The sequence below is a fragment of the Syngnathus scovelli genome, chromosome 9 (assembly GCF_024217435.2).
Source record: "Syngnathus scovelli strain Florida chromosome 9, RoL_Ssco_1.2, whole genome shotgun sequence".
In the NCBI taxonomy this organism is placed as follows: domain Eukaryota; kingdom Metazoa; phylum Chordata; class Actinopteri; order Syngnathiformes; family Syngnathidae; genus Syngnathus; species Syngnathus scovelli.
Window position 1 is genome coordinate 6,096,326 of NC_090855.1, and position 19,314 is coordinate 6,115,639.

Sequence of the window (19,314 nt, forward strand, 5' to 3'; positions counted from 1 at the left end):
TCACTCCAAATCCTTAATTCCTTCAAACTCTTTGTCCTCCGTGTCACTTAGAAATGATCACCGCTAATGATGGTAGTCCTTGTGTGGGCACGTTTGTATGTAAACAACCGGCGCGCCGCGCTACTGACGTCACTTGAAATAGTAATCCATTGGTACATCACGGTTCTCCAAACTTTCTTTCTGCTGCTCGATTACTGTTTTCAGCTGCATATTTTACAACTTGAAGTTTGTAACCTGCAAAATATGAGTTTCTTTTTGGTGCCATTTTTCTTAAGCCCACCCAGTTGATGAGTCACGGCCAACGGTAAAATTTAGAGCGCCCTCATCCAGTTTCGTCTGAAAATATAATTTTTTTTGGTTGTTTTATCAAAGTCAAAGTCTGCTTTATCGTCGATATATTTTTTTATATACTAAGACACACAAAGAGATTGAAATTACATTTCCACTATCCCTCGGTGAGATAGTACACATATGCATACAAGCAACACAAAAAAAACCAAGAAGGCACTAACAATGAATAAATAAGAGTATTGAATAAATGATAAATAAACAAATAATAAAAAATAATAATAATAAATATAAGAGGAGCAAAAATGGAGCAAGTGTACATACAGCAGACAGTGGACTTGGATATGGTGCTTTAAAGTGTTAATTGCTTTATTTGATGTTTTCTCTATTTTTTATGTTTTGAATATGTTCAAGATAAAGAAATAAAAGCATGTGAAGTGATCAACTATACTAAAAATAACATGGGAAGTGGTCAACTATACTTGTAAGTGATGTCTTAATGATCAAGTAAAAATTTGTGAAAAAAAAACATATATAAGTCGCTCCTGAGTATAAGTCGCCCCCCCACCCAAACTATGAAAAAAACCGCGACTTATAGTCCGGAAATTACGGTACACTGACCGTTGTCCTCAGCACCTTCATTGATAAATTGAAAGTCTGACATCATTCTGTTCCCTCCCTAACAACTGCAAGTCAGTATAGGCTTTTCTTTACAACAGTCACAAGTAGCCATCTTTTCAGAAACTGACAGCTGCATTTTTGTGAATTTCTCACAGAAGAGGGCTAGAAGGAATGCTGACATCATTCTCATGTTCCAGAACAATGACTAGAATCTCTAATCCTGACATATGTCTTCACAAATGGAATAGATGACAGCAGTGGAAATATGTGGCTCTTTTGCAAAAGCTCAAAGATGTCTGGCTTTCCTGAAATAAACTTTGAGAGGGGATTAAAGTGATTCTGCACGGCAGTGAACCAGATACATGGTTCATGAACTAGGATTGTAAATGTTCAGACCTTCCTTATGCAACCTTGTTCCACATTTTTGTACAATGTTCCATATGAATTAACACTACAACATAGTCAATCACCATATAAAGTTTGATTTCAGACTGCCCTCAGGCACACAGACAAAATTCCCAGATGTGGGCAGCACAGTTTAAAATTAACGATCAACATTTGAGAGGAAAAAAAAAATCATAACATTCAAGATTAAAACCCCAAACGCAACAAACAGTGTTACGCCTCAGTGAACCTCCCAAATAGTTTTCACTTTCAAGGACAAATTAATGAAACTAGGAAGCCGAGCTGAGCTGCTGCCTTTTCTCAAAGGAATCCTCAAAACGGCATTGAATTAAAAGCAGAGAGCTGCATTTGTTAATGGCTCTGCTCATGCAAAGTGACTAACCCACTAGATGTCTTTTGGAGTTCCACGCATGGATTACCATCCTAAAACTCAGGGCATGGTGGGAAATGATGACCACAGTGCTGGAAAAACATGTTTGTATATAGTCAGCAGTTTCCAGGAAAAGCTTGTGGCTGCGTGTATGGAAGGTAGATGTGCCTCTATAAAAAGTGTTTCACTCACTCAGTGTTAAAATAAATGTGATAATGCTCCATTTTGTGCATCACTAGGTTTGACTTCATTGATGTGTATGAAGAGATTTTATAGTTTTACAACATATGTCGTTGTTAGGGTACATTAGACCTCGATTTGAGAGTTCATATAATTGTCATAACAACCCTGCCCTCCAAAAGGCCAGTATTGTGAACTTAATTTAATAAATGTTTTGTTTGTGTGATAATATGATATGTTTTACATTGTAACAAGCTAAAGTTTGACTTGCACATTGTTCTTCTTTGATGGTGTTTAAGAGTTTCTGGCATTTCTAGACAAGCTGTTTTTTTTCTTCGCGTACTTTATTAAATTTCCCATTTACACCTCTCTCAAAGTCTTGACAAATCCGGTCTGCACTTAGGTATCTCATTGAACTTATTTCTATTCCACACTAGTAGTATGCTCCTGAACAAAACAAAACAGAGTGATTTCAAGTCAGTTCTGGCATCTTCTTTCACTTGGACTTATTTTTTGGACAGTATTATAGAGGAGCAGTACAGTTGTGTAGCTTGTAAATTTGATTTATAAGACATATAGGAGTGCCCCAGTGAACTGAACCGGATTTTTTAAATTTATTTATTATTATACAAATGTCACCGAAAAACATAAAGGAATCCGAAAGAAAGGGGCTTGAGGTTGTTTTCTTAATATAATACAATAAACCAGAGGTGGCAAATCAAGATACAGAAAGTATAAACAGTTTGCTACAGTTTGGCTTTAGCTTCCTTTCTGTATGACAGATATATGCTTTTATATAAACCTATTTGATGATATTGTTAAATTAGTATTGTTTGAGGTTCAATAAACATATGGCCTTGTTTGTTACAGCTCTGGGTTTGAATCTTGAAGTATTGTGCTGCCTAGGAATACTGATTTCATCTTGCTCCTTCTACTCAATGTAATTCCTCAATTTTAAAAAGATGGGAAAGATGCCGCAGACAGCACTCTATACTTAGCTGTGGCTCAGGTGGTGAAGTGAGAGGTCTAGTCCTGGAAAATGCTTTTCGGATTCCAGTTGCAGAACAACATAATTTGGCCATCCTGTCTTGATATGGTTTATTTTTTTGTGGTGGGGAATATCATGGTCACAACTGCTAATCTTATAATTTTTACCTTGGTTGGCCTTTTAAAAATGTCCATCTTTATTTTGGAAACTCGAATGCCATAAACTTCACGACTCATTATGTTTTATTATTTGGCTGCGTCATCTGAGGCCCTCACATGGTCATGCTGTGGTTACCGAACTGGGACCTCTGAATATCCCGATTCGCAAATGAGGGCCTGTGGGCATCACCAATCTGGATTACGGTCATAAAATAAATGACTCTGTCATGGAGACAAAGAGCCCTTTTGTGGGAAACAACACGCTGTGATCCTTGAGTCAGTACTCTGAGGGGTAATGATGTCACTGTGTCCGACTGTTCAATTGTCTTACCTAACACTGCCTATGGGCATAATGCATCTTTGGTCTCTGAGTAGTGCGAGTCGTGATGAGTAGAGGAAACACTGCAGCATTAAGGGAGCTGAATCATTTCAGTGACACAACCATATGACTCGCTCGTTACAGCCCATTAAACAGTCTCACCGTGTCAGATTCTGAAAGATGATCGTAAGATTTGGCGTTATTCAATTAGTCAGTAATTTTATTTTTTATTTAATCAGTTGGGAAATTAATAATTTACAGGACAGGATATGGCTATACATAGACTGTGTTGTTATACAGTGGATTGTCTTTCCTATTAAATGACAGCTTTTGTTTTTTTGCAATTTTTTAAAAATGCCAGCCAACAGTCAACAATGAGCAACTCCAAAGATGATTGATATTGTTCTACTTAAGCTCTAAGAAGCATGTATTAAATATACACAGGCCTCATTAGCTGTTCATTAAGTCATATCATCCTTTTATTATTTCATTAACTCTCTTTTTGTCTCTCCTCTTAGGGACTGTGGGAGTGATGAGGTCCGGGGGATCACAACCTTAATTTTCTCCAAGACAGACGCTTAATTAACACTGAAGGAATCCTGCCTGGCTCCAGACCGACAACTGGAATGTTCAAGGGAATTAAGGTAAATTGATAGTCTTCTAGCAATGTCCTTAAATAGGGCATAATTGTAGTTGTGATTGTTGTGACGGCATCCCTCTTTGAACACAGCCATTTTGTCTGCAACAGTTATATTTTCCATTCAGAGTTTAAATTGGTAGAAATGAGTAATTTGAATCAGCAATAAATGAAATTGTATTTAATGTGAATAAGCTGTGTCACCTTGCATACACAGTTGAAGAATATTGTATTTAACTAACTTTTTTTTGGATAAAACCACATATACATATACAAACATAGTATACGTACGCACACACGCATACACACATACATACATACATACGTTTCTAAGCTGTAATGACTAAATGCTATTTCAAAAAAGTAAAATAAAGAAAAGAATCACCTAACACTATACATACTATACAGAATATTGTCTTTAGTAAAGTCTGTCTGTTTTGAGCGGGCAGTCCTCACTCAAGTATATGAGTCACTGCTCATTCTGTTGCTTCTACTATGGAACCAATGCTTAAAATGGATTTCAATACCATGATGACGAGGGCCGCAGTCCGGGGTTGACTAATTGCTGAGCAATTCCTGAGCAGTCACTCTGAAGTGAATGCCCCCTTACAAAAAAACATCATCCATTGTTTTGCAGCATCGGCGTACATGACACATGCAGCTGACACATCGCCAAACTCCAAATTCTAACTGCAAAAGTTCATAGAATTAAGAATGTCACACAGATACATTTTCCCAAAAGACCTTGTGTGTCCATTTTAACTTTAGGGTCGTCAAAGGGCATACGCCCCCTCCCTCCCCCCCCCCCCCCCCAAAAAAAAAGAAGGTAGGCTATCTATCTATCTATCTATCTATCTATCTATCTATCTATCTATCTATCTATCTATCTATCTATCTATCTATCTATCTATCTATCTATCTATCTATCTATCTATCTATCTATCTATCTATCTATCTATCTATCTATCTATCTATCTAAAAACTTTAATCATCAGGTTTCTGTTCTCAAACAACAATAATTTTTCAAAAACAGTATATGTGATTTAGGTTCACCCAAAGCATTTTAAAGGAGACCGTCATGTTTATGTGCGAGTGTTAGTGTTTTAGTAAATACAACGAAGGACTCCACCTTATCCCATCAGGTCAGGGAACTTCAGGAGATAGCCAAACCCACACAAAACACACAACTGTGCACTGAAAGCTGTTGATGCTGATTGAGGTGCAAAAACAACATCAAGCCCGTGAAGGAAGACACGTGTAGCACACAACAACAGCACATACATAAGTCAAGTGGTTAGAAAGCAGAAGTGCTAACGGTTTGTACCTTTTTGTAAGGAGAAGTGAAACTTTTTCAGTTTGCTCCATTTATGACAACCATCTGCATTGTGATCCACTCCACATTTTAATACGAGTTTTTTTACGGTTTGGCACCACTGTTTAATTAGATTTGACAACAAATGGTTATCATCTGGAAGTAGAAATGTGACAAGATGCTTCACAAAAATGCTGACCCCACAAATGAATGCTCCGCTGATCTTTCTGCAGAGCAAGCACCTCCTGTGCACATTGTTAATTGGCTGTAATTGTAGCAGTTGTCCACTCAATGAAGGCAATCAAACAGGAGCGATTACATACGACTGGTCACAAGCCCCAAGGGCAAAACGTGAGTTTAGGTCACATGCATTTGCAAATACAGGCACACCAACTGAAAGGCGGCACACATGCACCCACCCACCCACACGTTTCCGGTATGTTTCATGCAAGACAGCCCTAATGTCTCTCTCTTGTGCTTGGAGAGGAAGTGTGGTCTAATGACATTGCTGGTGTGTCACATACATTGCATGTGGGATACATAAAGCCACACTGCACGTGTGCATGTGAGAGCCAATATGACTTTGTAAAGGTGCTTTTCACATGATGCCGAAACGCTGTTGAGAAACTTCAAATGAACCTTAGTCTGTATTTTTGTCTCTACAATGTGAGATGCAGATATATACAAGTTTGTTACTCTGCATGAGTTGCGGGAAGGCAATGCCCCACCATAACCACAGGTGGGCACTATTTTGCGCTTCTTCTGATACCTTTTAGAATTAATACAGAGTAGAGTTTCGGGTGTGAAAATTCCTTGCGACGTTCTTGGAAATGTATTGGAAATGAAGTGAACACCGGTAATCTATTTTGCCATCCTAGTTAAAGAACAAGGAGCTCTGCAAAAACCATTAACACATTAGGCAGTTGGGCATGTGCATTCAACCATTTAGAGAAGCTTAAATAAAGTTTATGGATCATTTTAAATACAAATCGAAAAGCTAAACATCCCTAACTTTGTGTGAGCTTGAGTTGCAGCAGGGCATAAATTGCAGTTTATCTAAGGCCACGAAGAAGTATTTTGCTTAAAACGAGGTTGGTGCATAGCAATGAGAAAGTATCTACGAAAATTGATAAATTAATTTTTTTATTTGCTTTACAGCCTTCCTTGAACTTTTCTGCCAAACTCATCACTTCCATGTCTACCTTTGCTCGCAGGTGCCAACCCCATCATATACTTCACAATATGCCCTTCAAACCCCCATTCTCTCATGGCTCTGAATTTTGTGTGTTCACTTGTCCGGTCCGTTAACTCTTTTGTATGTAACTGAAACAAGTAAAGACGTTTTTAGAATAAGCATCAAAAATCCGATGCATAAAGTTAAGATTAAAATTTGCTGTCAACCAGTGTTATTTAACATGACATCAATTTCAATAAAATAGACTGTGCAGGTCACACGTTTACCTAACCACAAGCGGCTAGGTAGAATTTTTGGAGCATAATCATTTGCACCCCAAACCCCAATTAAAAACTCACAAGTGAATCATTGCTCTGTATTCATTATTAAAAATGCATGAGAAGAGTAAAGAAAACACCAGCTGGTGGAAGTCAGCCTCCCGCTGCCCTTAATGCACCATCTTCACGGTAATCTACCACAGGTTTGCAGTCAGAAACAAGTTCTCTGCCAAAATATAAGTTCAATGTTTATATTATAGTATAAATTATCAACCAAATAGGAGCAAAGCTAATATTACGTCTGATGATTAAATTAATCATGATGAAAGTAGTAGAGTTCATTATTGTAGAAAAAAAACAACTTAAACTTTCACTGAAAAGTTCAAAAAGCAATTCAAAGGGAGGATTACTTTTCCCTCAGTTAGGACTGTCTCATTCAGCCTTTGGCACTAACAACTGCTCCTTTAGCGCAACATCAGCAGCAAGACTACTGATGTCAAACAGTTCAGTCGAGGTCAGACCGACTGAGAGTGCAGAGTCAGGAATATAGCGCTGACTACTAACTAGATAAGTCAGAGGAGGCTCTTATTTGCTCCTTTCTTGTTGCTCCTATTTAACGATAGAGGCCAAGCTGAAACTTTGAAAAATTACATGTCAGAACGAATAATGTTAAAATGGTAATACATGAAAGGCTGTCTTTTTGCATCGTTTTTTTTCTTGGCCTCCCTCAAATCTTTAACCCATTTCCAATGTGCACGCAATTATTTATGATGGAAAAAAACTCTACTGATCTCTAGGGATTTTTGTAAGAATCAGATATTCTTTAATTATTTTCATTATTATTTTTTATCAGTGTTTTTCCTCATCTGTGCTTCGGTGCCAACTAAGTTTGATTAGTGTGTGTGTAAACAAGTTTAATGCAGAGAGAGAGAGAGAGAGACAGAGAGAGAGAGAGAGAGAGAGAGAGAGAGAGAGAGAGAGAGAGAGAGAGAGTGAGTGCAAAGCAAAACAGGGTCAGAAAGTGATTGCAGCAGCCAGAGAGCCTGAACTGCAAACACTTAGTCAGGAAGCTGATATTTTCCCAGACCTCCTTTTTGGGGGAAGTCTGATCTGACAAACGGCGCTTCCTCCAAGGGGTCTAATAATACAACAGGCCCATTGTGTGCAGTTTCCCCCCTCATCTGATTTAGCAAGAGAGACGCCGTTTGCGTGCAATCTTTCTACTACCATTGAGGTTGGGTGGAGTTTCTCTTGCCATCAGATTGGATTGTCACACCACTTAGTAATAATGCACTATTATAGTCTGGCTCAGATGAACATGAATAGGCAGATAACAGTGCTCCCGTCAAACTGGTAGATCTGTGTGTGCTGCACTTTTTGAGTTCTATAATTTGAGCCAAAGCAACTGTGCATTTCCAGATGTAAAATATATCATTGAAAAAAACTTAACTTGTGGGAAGTATAACATCATACCAATTTTTGATATAATTTACGACAGTTTTTTAGCACTTTACCACAGTCCCTATTGCTTCTTTCTTTTTTATACTAATGACAACTATATCTGCAGTCACACCCACAATTTGGGGGAGTGACTCAAATGTTTCCATTACTTTCCTGATTTAGTTTACATGTTCGTGAATCACATTTCTTGTATATTACTGTAATGACATGTTTGCTGTTTTTGCTCACATTAAACACACACACACACACACAGGCACATATATGTTTAAGAGAAGAGTTATTCACAGCACTATGTTATTAGGCTGCTGAAATGTCAGGAAAGTGGCCATCAAAATCCCTTGAAAGAAAATCACAATGTCTATCCCTTGACCCTAAGTGCACGGATTCACCATCATTGCAGTATACTTTATATACTGTATTTGTGTGGCTTGGCCCTGGGTAGCTGCTCATGCAGTTGGGTCTTGCTCATTTAAAACAGAAATATTTTTTTTATTTTTTTTTGTATCTGTGAAAATGTGTGTGAGTCACTACATTGGTGTGCTTTCTCTGCTGGGTCCGTTTGATTTCACATGAATCGATACATGGTAGTACCCACTGATTTGGATACCACCCAAAAAAAATTCAGGTATCTATCCCTAACTATAGAATAATATCATTTATTTAATTAAATTTTGACAAATACAAACCTTCTGTTGTTATTCATCTTTCTGTCACAGAGATTGGGAAATAATCATGCAAAAACTATCTATATCCAAGGAATGTGTCATTGTGAGTGGTTTAAAAAGTTTATTACCAAGACAGCATAACATTAAAGAGAGAGCTCAAGAAGTATCCACATTTAGTCAGCCCATGTGGGCAGTTTTTTTGTCACTTTCTACACAGACAGTGTTAAGGAAGATGCCTCACTATGCTGAGTTTGCCTTTTATAATGCAGTACTAGTGTGGGAATTCCCAGAGCACTTTGGAATTGAGGCATAGCATTTAAGTATAAGCAGAGCAGCCTGTGTGCGTCATAGTTGCTTCTCCTGTGTGCTGGAAAACAGAAGTGAATCTGTGAATTACGCAGTACCATTGCATTTGTTGGATGAGGGAGAATTCAATCCTGAATACATCCATTCATTCTCTCATCCTGAAGCCGTCGCCCGCCAGCCAATCACATGGTACAAATAGTCAAACAACAGTTCACACTAATCTTCATTTACCCTCCCTTGCATGTTTTTGGAATGTTTGAAAAGAAAACAGGAATTCCTAGAGAAACGGTGAAAATAAAGTCCAAATTTACAATTAAATCTTTTTTGTTGCCACCCCTCAACAAAATGTCTTCAAAATTTTACAAGTAGGCTTTATGCAATACTAATAATTAACGAACTGATTGACTGACTCACAAACTCAAATCAAATAATCACTTTCTCAACAGTTGAGTGCTTGGCCAAGGTAATGGGCTCATGTGACCTTGTCTTCATGTTTGGTTGACCATGCGTCATTTTATCATTAGGCCTGTGCACGTGTGTGTGTTCGTGAGTGCATACATGTGTGTTACTGTGGATGAAATGTCCACTTCTTTTGTGTTGACAGCGCATTCCACTTTTCTTGAGCCCACCTGGCTACTCTGCCTTCCTTGCCCACCCATGTTGTTCTGTATGGCTTGAAAAAAGGGTATGTTGAATTTACTCAATTTTATATTGTGAAGTGGTTGCACAAAATAAAACCATTTGGATGCAGAGACTTTTTTTTTTCAATCCAGGTAATTTCATTCCGTGCAACCACTTGACGAGATCAAATTGAGTTAAGTCAGCAAAAACTTTTTGGGGGTTACTGGGTCAGCACAGAGTTGAGCTCATCCCCTTTTTTTTAATTCCATACCCATGTTAATAGTATGTAAGCTTATAACTATAAATGTACATGACTAAAAGGTAAATGACACAGATGTCAGGATCAATCCGAGAAGAGAGTAAAAAAGTGCAACGCATGTTGCGTACGCCAAAATGGGTACAAAAAGAAATTACTTGAATTTAATGTACATCAGACAAAATATAATCAATCTGTAAACCTATCTATTTCTTTTATATGAAAAGCCAACTGTGAAAGTGTATGTATATATGAGTATATAAAAATTACTTGTTTGGCAGCAGGTGATAGCAATGATACTTTCTGTGCATTATACTCTTCTGGCATGCTATAAAAATTAAATTGTGTCCTCTTTAAACTTTCCTCCGGTCGCAATTTAAAGGGCAGACAGCAGTAAAACTAGGCAGCCGTCTGCTCACTCCTTTGCTCAGTAAACCTGCCCTCCACTCTTGACCTTGTTTTGATGAACACTACAGCATGTGTGTGTGGGTGTACATGTGCTGTGCGAGTGCATAGGTGTCAGTAGGCTTTCAGCTGACCTTAGACCTTTGTGACTGACAGGCTAAATATAGCCACTTTGCCGCTCCCGCTTGGGCCTCTCTTGTTTTCCCCCCCTTCAGTTTCCTGGCTGCTTGCCCATCAATAGGACCAGCTCTCAGGCTGGGACTTCATGTGTGTTTGCATGGCGGGTGGGTTTGCGGACGTCACACAGACAGAGAGGAAGGAGAACATGTTCAAGTGTGTGTTTGTGTATTGCTTAGGGGGGTCACAGAGGAAGATACTGTCCAGACACCTCAAAGATAACAACTTCAATGGTCATGGAGCTTTGTGTTTGTGTGACTGACACTGGAAACACTATCTTCTAATTATTTAGTCAGGCTTTAACCTTTAACCCCTCTTATTTGACCTCCGACATCCTGTTCAACTAGGGAGAGGATGGATAAATTCATACATATGTGCACCCATACACCACCACACTTGAGAGCACATTACAATGACTTACATCCATATCCTGGATCCTGACTCAAACCACGTGATGATTTGACCTGACCCCTGTCTCAACAAGTTTGCCAACAATGTTTCTATTTAAGCACATTTATGCTCACACGTGTGGGAAATTTTTCCGTGCTCTACCAGACATTTTTTGACCAATTTTTAAGTTATAAAAGGCTTTAAAATGTCATGGCAAGAATAATTCAGTCTAAGATTGTAGACATGTAGTACAAACTGCTCTGAATTTAGTGTGATTCACATCACCCCAACAAACTAGAAATGTTCACATTGCGGCAATTCCACACTGCTTTAGGTTTTCTAAATACAACAGTGACATGCAGTTACATTTTAGCGTATACCTGGAGGGTAAACATTGCTGCTGGAGCTTGAATAGGTTGACTTAGTGCTCGGTTGACATATTTGTTTGGGCATTGTGTGAGTGCGTCCGTGTGTGATTGTGTGAGAGAGTGCAGATGTCAGCAAAAATCTGTGTGTATGCCAAACAGCCCCCATCCTTGAATCCAGGGTCAACTTGGATGTTCCTATTTTCCAAGTCTTTCCACACAGACTGACAGTAGTTATTTTTAACTGAGTCATCTCTCAGGCACTCAGCTTTCACACTGATGTTTATCACGCATAACGTCCCTTTGCTGCATGCAAGTACATAAACCCTTAATATGATCTGGCAAGTGAGTAAAGCTTCTATGTTGAAGACAATGTGATCTGTTGGTCAAACTGCAGTCACTGTTTCAAGCCACATTTCTCTGTTACACACACTTTCATCCCCACTCTTAAACAGTATTTTCATAAGATTAGGAGTTGAGGACATTTTTTTTTTAAAGGATTTCATTTATCTTCAATAATATACGCGTAAATATATTTTCTGTATACAGAGTCTACGCAAGCTGTCCTCAACCTCTTTTGCACCACAGTCTGGTTTCGCATCAAAACAATATTTTCGCACACCGGCATGGAAACAAATATAAACAAATTACTTAAAATACAACTCACCATTACACTGAAATTATGCTTTCTAGTTATACTTTTCCTTGGTTCTTAAATCCAGGAACAACTCTACATGTCCAAGCAGTTTTGAAGGTCTCCAAAGTGTCATTTGCCAGCGTGTCGCCACATATGACATGGAGTGGGCTTGGTGCATGAAAATCACCTGTAGTGATAAAACTGTATTTTACTGCTGATATTATCTTTCGATTACCGCTTTCTTTTTCTTAGAAGAATTTGCTGTCTCATCATTTGGGGCCCTTTCGTTTCTCTGAAAATCTCTCTAATTACATAACTTTTTCCAGCTAGTGCGTTTCCTTTTAACATATATCGTATAGAGCTGAACAGTTTTAGGCACAGTGGCATGCTGCAGCTTTGCAAAATAAAACATCTTTCAGACTTTGATAACCATTAAAATATTGTTCAGTGTCTGTGTGACAACGTACCAGATGTCCCAATGATGGATGCTTGGGAACCTCCTGCCTGTTTACAACCATTCTCTAATTTAATGATAACAGTTTAAAATGAGCCTATTTAGTTCCATAACTCTTTATTATGTCAAAAAAGCTATTCTATGTCACCTTTACAGCTGGATACTTGTCCAGTATCACTTCACACCACAAGTAACCGTGACTTTTCACCTATGGAAAGATGAACTTTGACCTTTCTAGCAATGGCCCTTGACCCTAACAGGTCCTAATGGTGCTGAGGGGACTGCCGGTGACAGGAGACAGAAGGAAACGCACATACATGTGAAGGCAGACACACAGAAGGCTGGCTCACAAGTAGTAGCGTGGCAAACGTTGCTCTGCAGACCAGCCGAGTGACGGGAGAACCAGAGGGACACGCAGCAGAGCTCAGCTTACAACAGGAAACTGCTGAGACATGCAGCTCATGTCTCTTCTCAAATTTATGGACCAGGCAGACACATAAGCTAACACACTCGGTGTGTGTTATTGATTTAATTACTTTTGAGGCCTATTGGACAAGGGTTTAGCATTTTTATGTTGAACAAAGTAGCAGTAACACATCATAAGTCAACGTTATTTTTTTTATATGAGCTTGAATCATTCACTTACGTCATTGCTATCATCTGATTGAACGTGGGAATGATCAAAACAGAGCAATACCCACACAACAACTACAACTCTGCACTACATGTTGTACATCACAGAAAAAACTGTGGAGAATGCACAACTGTTGGGAATATGGTAACATAGCCATGATAAAATTGATTCGAATCAGTTTTGGGGGTTTGTTCTACTTCCAAAATATCATGTCTGAATAATGAGCATATAAACAGCATACCTACTGTAATTAAGTTTTTGTGAAGGTTAAACTGGACACAAAGTAATTTGTTTTGGCCAGTGGGAGTATACCTCTCCTAAAAATAATGAGCCTCATAGTTTACCCTTTACTAAACCTCCCCAGTAGGCCACAGATGGCCTTTCAATTACCGAGCTAATACATACAGAATTGCAATGCCTGGCATTATCAATGAAGGCGAGAGCATTCTTAGCTGCTTATTAGCAAGCAGACGAATTTTACATGCGTACACACGGACTCTGAATCATATGCAGGGGAACACATAAGCACATTTGCATGCACAAACATGGACGTTATTTTGCTTATGTGCCAAGTAAGCAATCTTTGTGGAGGTCACCACTTCACACCGCTGCACTGCGAAATCATCATTTTTCTTTTTCACAATGCTAAGTGAGCAACACATGGTTTTGTCACTTACATATGCGCTTGAAAAGCTTATGTCCATCAGCTAAAAAGCATGTGCTTCTTAAAATGTCAAAATCATTCCATTAAATATGCAAGCTTAAATTTCTTTGTATGTGTCCAAAATTGTTTGACAACAGTACAGCACTTTAATTATTTCTTACAACTTTCCGTAGGCCCTGTAGCCTTATAGTCATTTAACATTCTCATACACAGATCCTCAAGTGACAAAATTTGACCAGAATTCAATCCTAAATATATAGAGAATATAATACAATTAAACTATCTTACACAGTCATAGCCAAACTATGAAAGAAAGTGTGACTTATGTATAGGCTGAAAAACATTATAGCAAAAGTTGATTTGTAACTGTATAAGTACCCTTTACTCATTCTCATTTTGCAAATAACATTTGTATGTGCATGTAAAATATTTATAAACTATGAGCTAATACACAGAGAAACAAATCATGGGAGATATCTCGACAGCATTTGTTTGACAGCGAATGTTTCTTTTTGATGGTCTTTGGTGAAATGTTTGTCTAATTTTGTCTAGTTTGATACAGCTTCCTACTTTGACATGATCTGAGGAGAAAGTTGTGAAAAGCTGTATGTGTGTAAGTTCCACTGTTTCTGAATATATAATTCTCTATTGATATGCTAAAAAGACATTTGGGATTGGGATTTTAAAGGAAGTTATCCACAAGGGAGTTGTGGGCTAGTAGAGGGTAGCTGCATAATCAGCTCCGCCATCAGTTAACTGATGTTCTGCATAATAGCGATGGGATTTCTGGGTCAGTGTGTGTGTTGTCATATGGGCGTGTGTGTGCGTGTGCGTGTGTGCCAAGCGTAGCAATGTGAGCTTGTGCTTGTATTTGGATGGTTTTGTGCATGTCTGGATGTGTATGCATGTCTGCAGTTTGTGTCTTTTTGTGAGTGTGAGTGTGCCTGTCCACACATGTGCACATGTGTATGTCAGGGGCATTGACCTCTTTCCCCACAGGAAAAGACAGCCAACATCTCATTAGAGAAGAGAGATTGAGAGCGAGATGGATAGACAGGAAATAGAGGGAAAAAATTAAGATGGTGAAAATAAAAAGACAGGGTGCCCAGAGGCAGGCATAGAATGTATTTCAAGGTCGAAGGTCACCCATCCATTACCAGAATGAGCAGGAAGGACTCTGGCAAAAGACGTCTTGAAGTTTTCCAAACGCACACACACATGCACACCTCAAAAGGGTTTCAGTCAGAAACCAGACTTGACTGTTTTTAATTGACTAAGAGGCACTCTATGGGAGTTCAATGTTGAGGAAGACTGGAGTTGCGGGTTAGCCATGTTTAAGTGCAACAGTATGCTTGTGTGGTTCAATGTAGAAAATGTCTGTGAATTCTTGTGACAATGACTTTCTGCTTTAGTCTTGATCTGACTTGCTTCTTCAGTTCAACTAATTTAGATTAAACCATTTTTTCAATTTGTTTTTTTTCTTCTCTCAGTGACTTTGGAGAGGAGAAGGGGGAGGTGTAAAAACTTAAACTCAAATGACATATGTTTTAGTTTTTACTCATATCACACTCGCACAATTTACTGATCATTAAACACTTCAATAAAGGAAAAAGGTTTTAGGGTGAGAGAGGTACAGGGGTGTAGTCATGGAGGGGTGCTGCAAAAACAATAATGAAGAATTGCACCAAAGACCAAAGTGGCCACAAGAAAGGTCTTGAACCTCAACCACTTCTACCATCTCATGATCACACAGCGATGTGGTTTATCTTCAAGGAGGTTTTCGTTCAATTATCCAAATTCCTCTCGGAGGCCTGTTGGAGGACATAAACTGATATATGACAAAAAGATCTACAGTAGTTTTCTTTCAACTTTGAGGTTTTTTTTAGCCTTAGAGTGGAGTCTTGGGACCTGAAAGGTTTGGCCGTCAAGTTTGATCTAAAATCTTTTGGAAAATATGTAATAATTATTGTCTTAAACAAATACAGTTCTGGGTGGTGATTAGTCAAAGTGGTTTGTCATCAGCCAACCTACTGTTTGTATTTTGCTCTTTTTGAAGGTGTGTTGACAGTTTTATAGTTTCAAGATGTCAGTGATTATAAGCCACTGAGGAAAACTATAATCACAGCTGAGCTGAAAGTTAACTTATTGCATGTAGTTGCCTAAGTTGAGTATTTATGTTATTTTGTTTTACGATTTGACTATTAACAAGAATCGCAAGTAATCGTGCTATTCATTCATTCATTGTACTTTTAACAGTCTCCAAGACCAAATTGCGTTCAACTTTTATCCACTGTATTGTATGTGGGGGGGTAGAGACAACTAAAAAAAATCTCTAATATGTTCTATGCAGCTCCACACGTATAAACCCTGATAATCTAATTAATATTGTTTGTGGGATATTAATTAAAGATCAAAATACACCAGTTTCCATGAGGCAAAGATCCGGCAACAACCAATCACTGCTCAGAAAACAGTTAAGGTTGAGGTTTGAGGGTTGAAGGAGAAATAAACGGTTACGGGTATAGGTGTGAGTGTGATTGATAAAGAGGGAAGCAAATTCAGGGGGGAGCGTAATAGATCACTGGAGCGAGAAAGTCAGACAGAGTGAGAAGCAGAAGCTGGAAAAGGGGGCAAGAGAGTTAAAGAAACCACAACAGAAGCCCACAGCTTATTAAGTCCTCATTTCTTTATTGCGGCAGGGGTAGTGGTTTTTGGGCCTCCACTTCCCACAGCACAGCCCCTTCCTTATGATCTCAGATACACACTTTGACACAGATAACCATGTGGTTATATTTGTGTATGCACCGTGAGCTAAAGACTTTATGAATGTGACCACTTCAGTAAGCTCCCATTACGAGGTTGAAAGGTTCTAACTGGCCTTAGGTACAGCTGAGGGCAAGGGTTGGGGGTCAAGCACTTTGTCATGAAGGGGCTCAGGAATGCATTATGTGCATGGCGCCAGCCTCCTTTCTGTTGGTCACCCACTCACAATTCTGCTTGAATCTAACCCTGATTGCTTTGGCGTTGTGACGTCTTTCTATTCATACCAATAAAAAAATCTTGCGTTTGCTGCCCACTTGAATATCATATTGCAGTGTCTCTTGGCCCCGTCAGAGCGGCCCCATTTGTTGTAGATGAGTTTCGGATAGTTGCCAAGCCACCATATGGATCAATCATGGACCATCCCAGCGGGTTGAGTGTGACACAGTGGCTTTCTTATGAATGTTTCATTCGGGTTTACATAAGAGTGGCTCAGCTCTTTTGCAGCATATGCTGAATGTATAAGGAGACATATTTCTTTCTCAAATTGCTTCTTACTTTAAATTGGAACTTGATTTTTGTATTATTTTCATAAAACCACACCAATACCTTTTCTCTCATAGGGTTTGGATCTTTCATCTAATTATTCGTAACATTTCTAGTTGTCTGATTTCTCCTAAAGTTCTTGCCTTAAGTCAAGGGAATTATGAAATGATAGTGAAACTCACAACAGTTTTCTTCCCGTATTGATATCTACTGATATTTAACATTGACATACATTAAACTATAGATCAAAATTCAACACTGATATGTTTCATTTTTACCTATTTTCCATTTACTTTAAAACCAATAAGCCCCTAACCAAGTTACAGCAGTTTGTAAATTTTGAATAGTGTCAAATCCAAGACTCTGGGTTAGGTAAACCTTAACTCTATTTAAAAGCTTGTTAAAGTAAAAATAATAAATGGGTACTATAGTCCATGAATGCACTGAGTGAATGTGTCACATATGGCTCATGGCTGCATCAGGAGCGATTAGGTGACTGGATCTTAGACCGAATTATTTTTATGACCTAATTCTAGACATTCATCACAATTAAAAAAAAATCACTGCTGTTCCCATCACTTATCTGGTTTTGGACACTATTGATTGGTTGAGAAAAGCTGAGCTGTAGAATTCATTTGTGAGCCAAAACGAACACCAGATAAAGTCATGTTTCTGTCAAGTCAATTCAATTCATCCCAAATAGGATAATTGTACGTTCGCCCCCAATTCAGAATTTGTCAAGACAAGTTCTCTAGGTCTCATCCTTGTATTTAGTCTTTTTAAACACGCATTGGAAATCATTTTTAATGCAGCAGGAGGCAGCTTGTTGCAGGTGTGCCGATGATATTTCTTCAGTCACTTTTGCCTCTAGGCAGCAGGAGACCGTGTGTGTGTGTGTGTGTGTGTGTGTGTGTGTGTGTGTTGTCTGCAAACTCAACGCTGATGATAACCCAATAGAAATAGTGCCTCTTCTTGTTTTCCCTTACAAAACATGGAAAAATTATTGTTTTAGTAACTCTGACATTATCCTCTCCACAGAACAGCACCGCTGCTTTGGAAGATATCTGACAACTGTTACAGATCATTCCACTCATTCCCAAACGGAGACTGCAAGGACACACTATAGCATTTGGGACAGGTTCATCATACTAATGGCTGTTACCGTGTCCAACACCAGCATTGTGGCAATGAATGTGATTTTATTATACTGTACAATTTTAAAACATGAAACTCAAAAAGTACCACATTTTCCAGACTATAAACCACAACTTTTTTCCACACACTTTGAACCTCATTGCTTAAACAGTGATGCAGAGAATTTATGTATTTTTACGGGCTATTGAGCTTCATGCCACTAACCTCTCAACCTCTCTTGGTAGTAGAGGTTTGTAAAAATGAGTGGGGTGCCCTGTTTTGCATAAGGGTTGATCTCACATCAGGGAGCGGCAACAGCATACAGTGTGACCATGCCTTCTTGTGTCACTTCACAAGAAAAAAAATCGGTCGACTATCCCCGATGTTTAAAAACAGTGTCTGACGGGAGAGCCTTGTGAAATGGCCCTGTCCTGAGACTTTGGAAAATAATTACCGGCGTCTGGGGAACACACTTTTATACCAATTACGGTATATGGCATGCATGTTTTAACCACTTGCGGCCCATCATGATGAGTCCAATGCGCCCTATACAGTTTATGTTCAAATTGTTTTTCTTTTTTAAATTTCCTGGGTGCGGCTTATATTAAGTTGTGTGCAATAGCCCAGAAATTGCGGTAATCAAAAAAATTAATATATTGCCACAAAACTGGTGACAGCAATGTAGTGACATTTGTTGTATACTCACTTTAATTATTGCATAGTTTTTACTGAGGTGTATTTCTTCCTATAATTTATTTATTCTTCTTATATTCTACTTATTCTTATTTCTTCCATTTCCCTGCTTTGTTCTGTTATGCAGGCTCAAGTGATTTTACCTGATTTGATATGAATAAAGTCCTTAAACTATTGTATCCTGTCTCGTCTTTAAAAGCGTCTCGAAACACGGTGTCCGGAAGTTCCCTGCCAGGGGGGATTTTTAACAATATAGGTTTTTAAGTATGCAGAAGGTATGATGTACTTATTTTCTGCAAAGCTCCATTTGAAGAGGATATGATTTGTGACTTTGCACTGGACAGTTTAAAAAGGCCAGGTGGCTCTTTTACTGTCGGTTCTCTGATTTATGACGGAGACACTGTAGGCAAGCCTGC

General features: G+C 38.6%; 1 protein-coding gene across 4 annotated transcripts in view; it reads left to right on the top strand.

Annotated features, from left to right (window-relative positions):
* Positions 1-19,074, top strand: part of cdkal1 (CDK5 regulatory subunit associated protein 1-like 1) — a 250,989-nt gene extending 231,915 nt beyond the window's left edge. For all 4 annotated transcript variants that reach the window (XR_007483875.2, XR_007483876.2, XR_007483877.2 and 1 more), the window contains 2 exons: positions 3,848-3,973; positions 18,110-19,074. The gene's annotated coding sequence lies outside the window, so the exon portion shown is untranslated. The remainder of the gene's footprint in view (positions 1-3,847; positions 3,974-18,109) is intronic.
* The last annotated feature ends 240 nt before the right edge of the window (positions 19,075-19,314 follow it).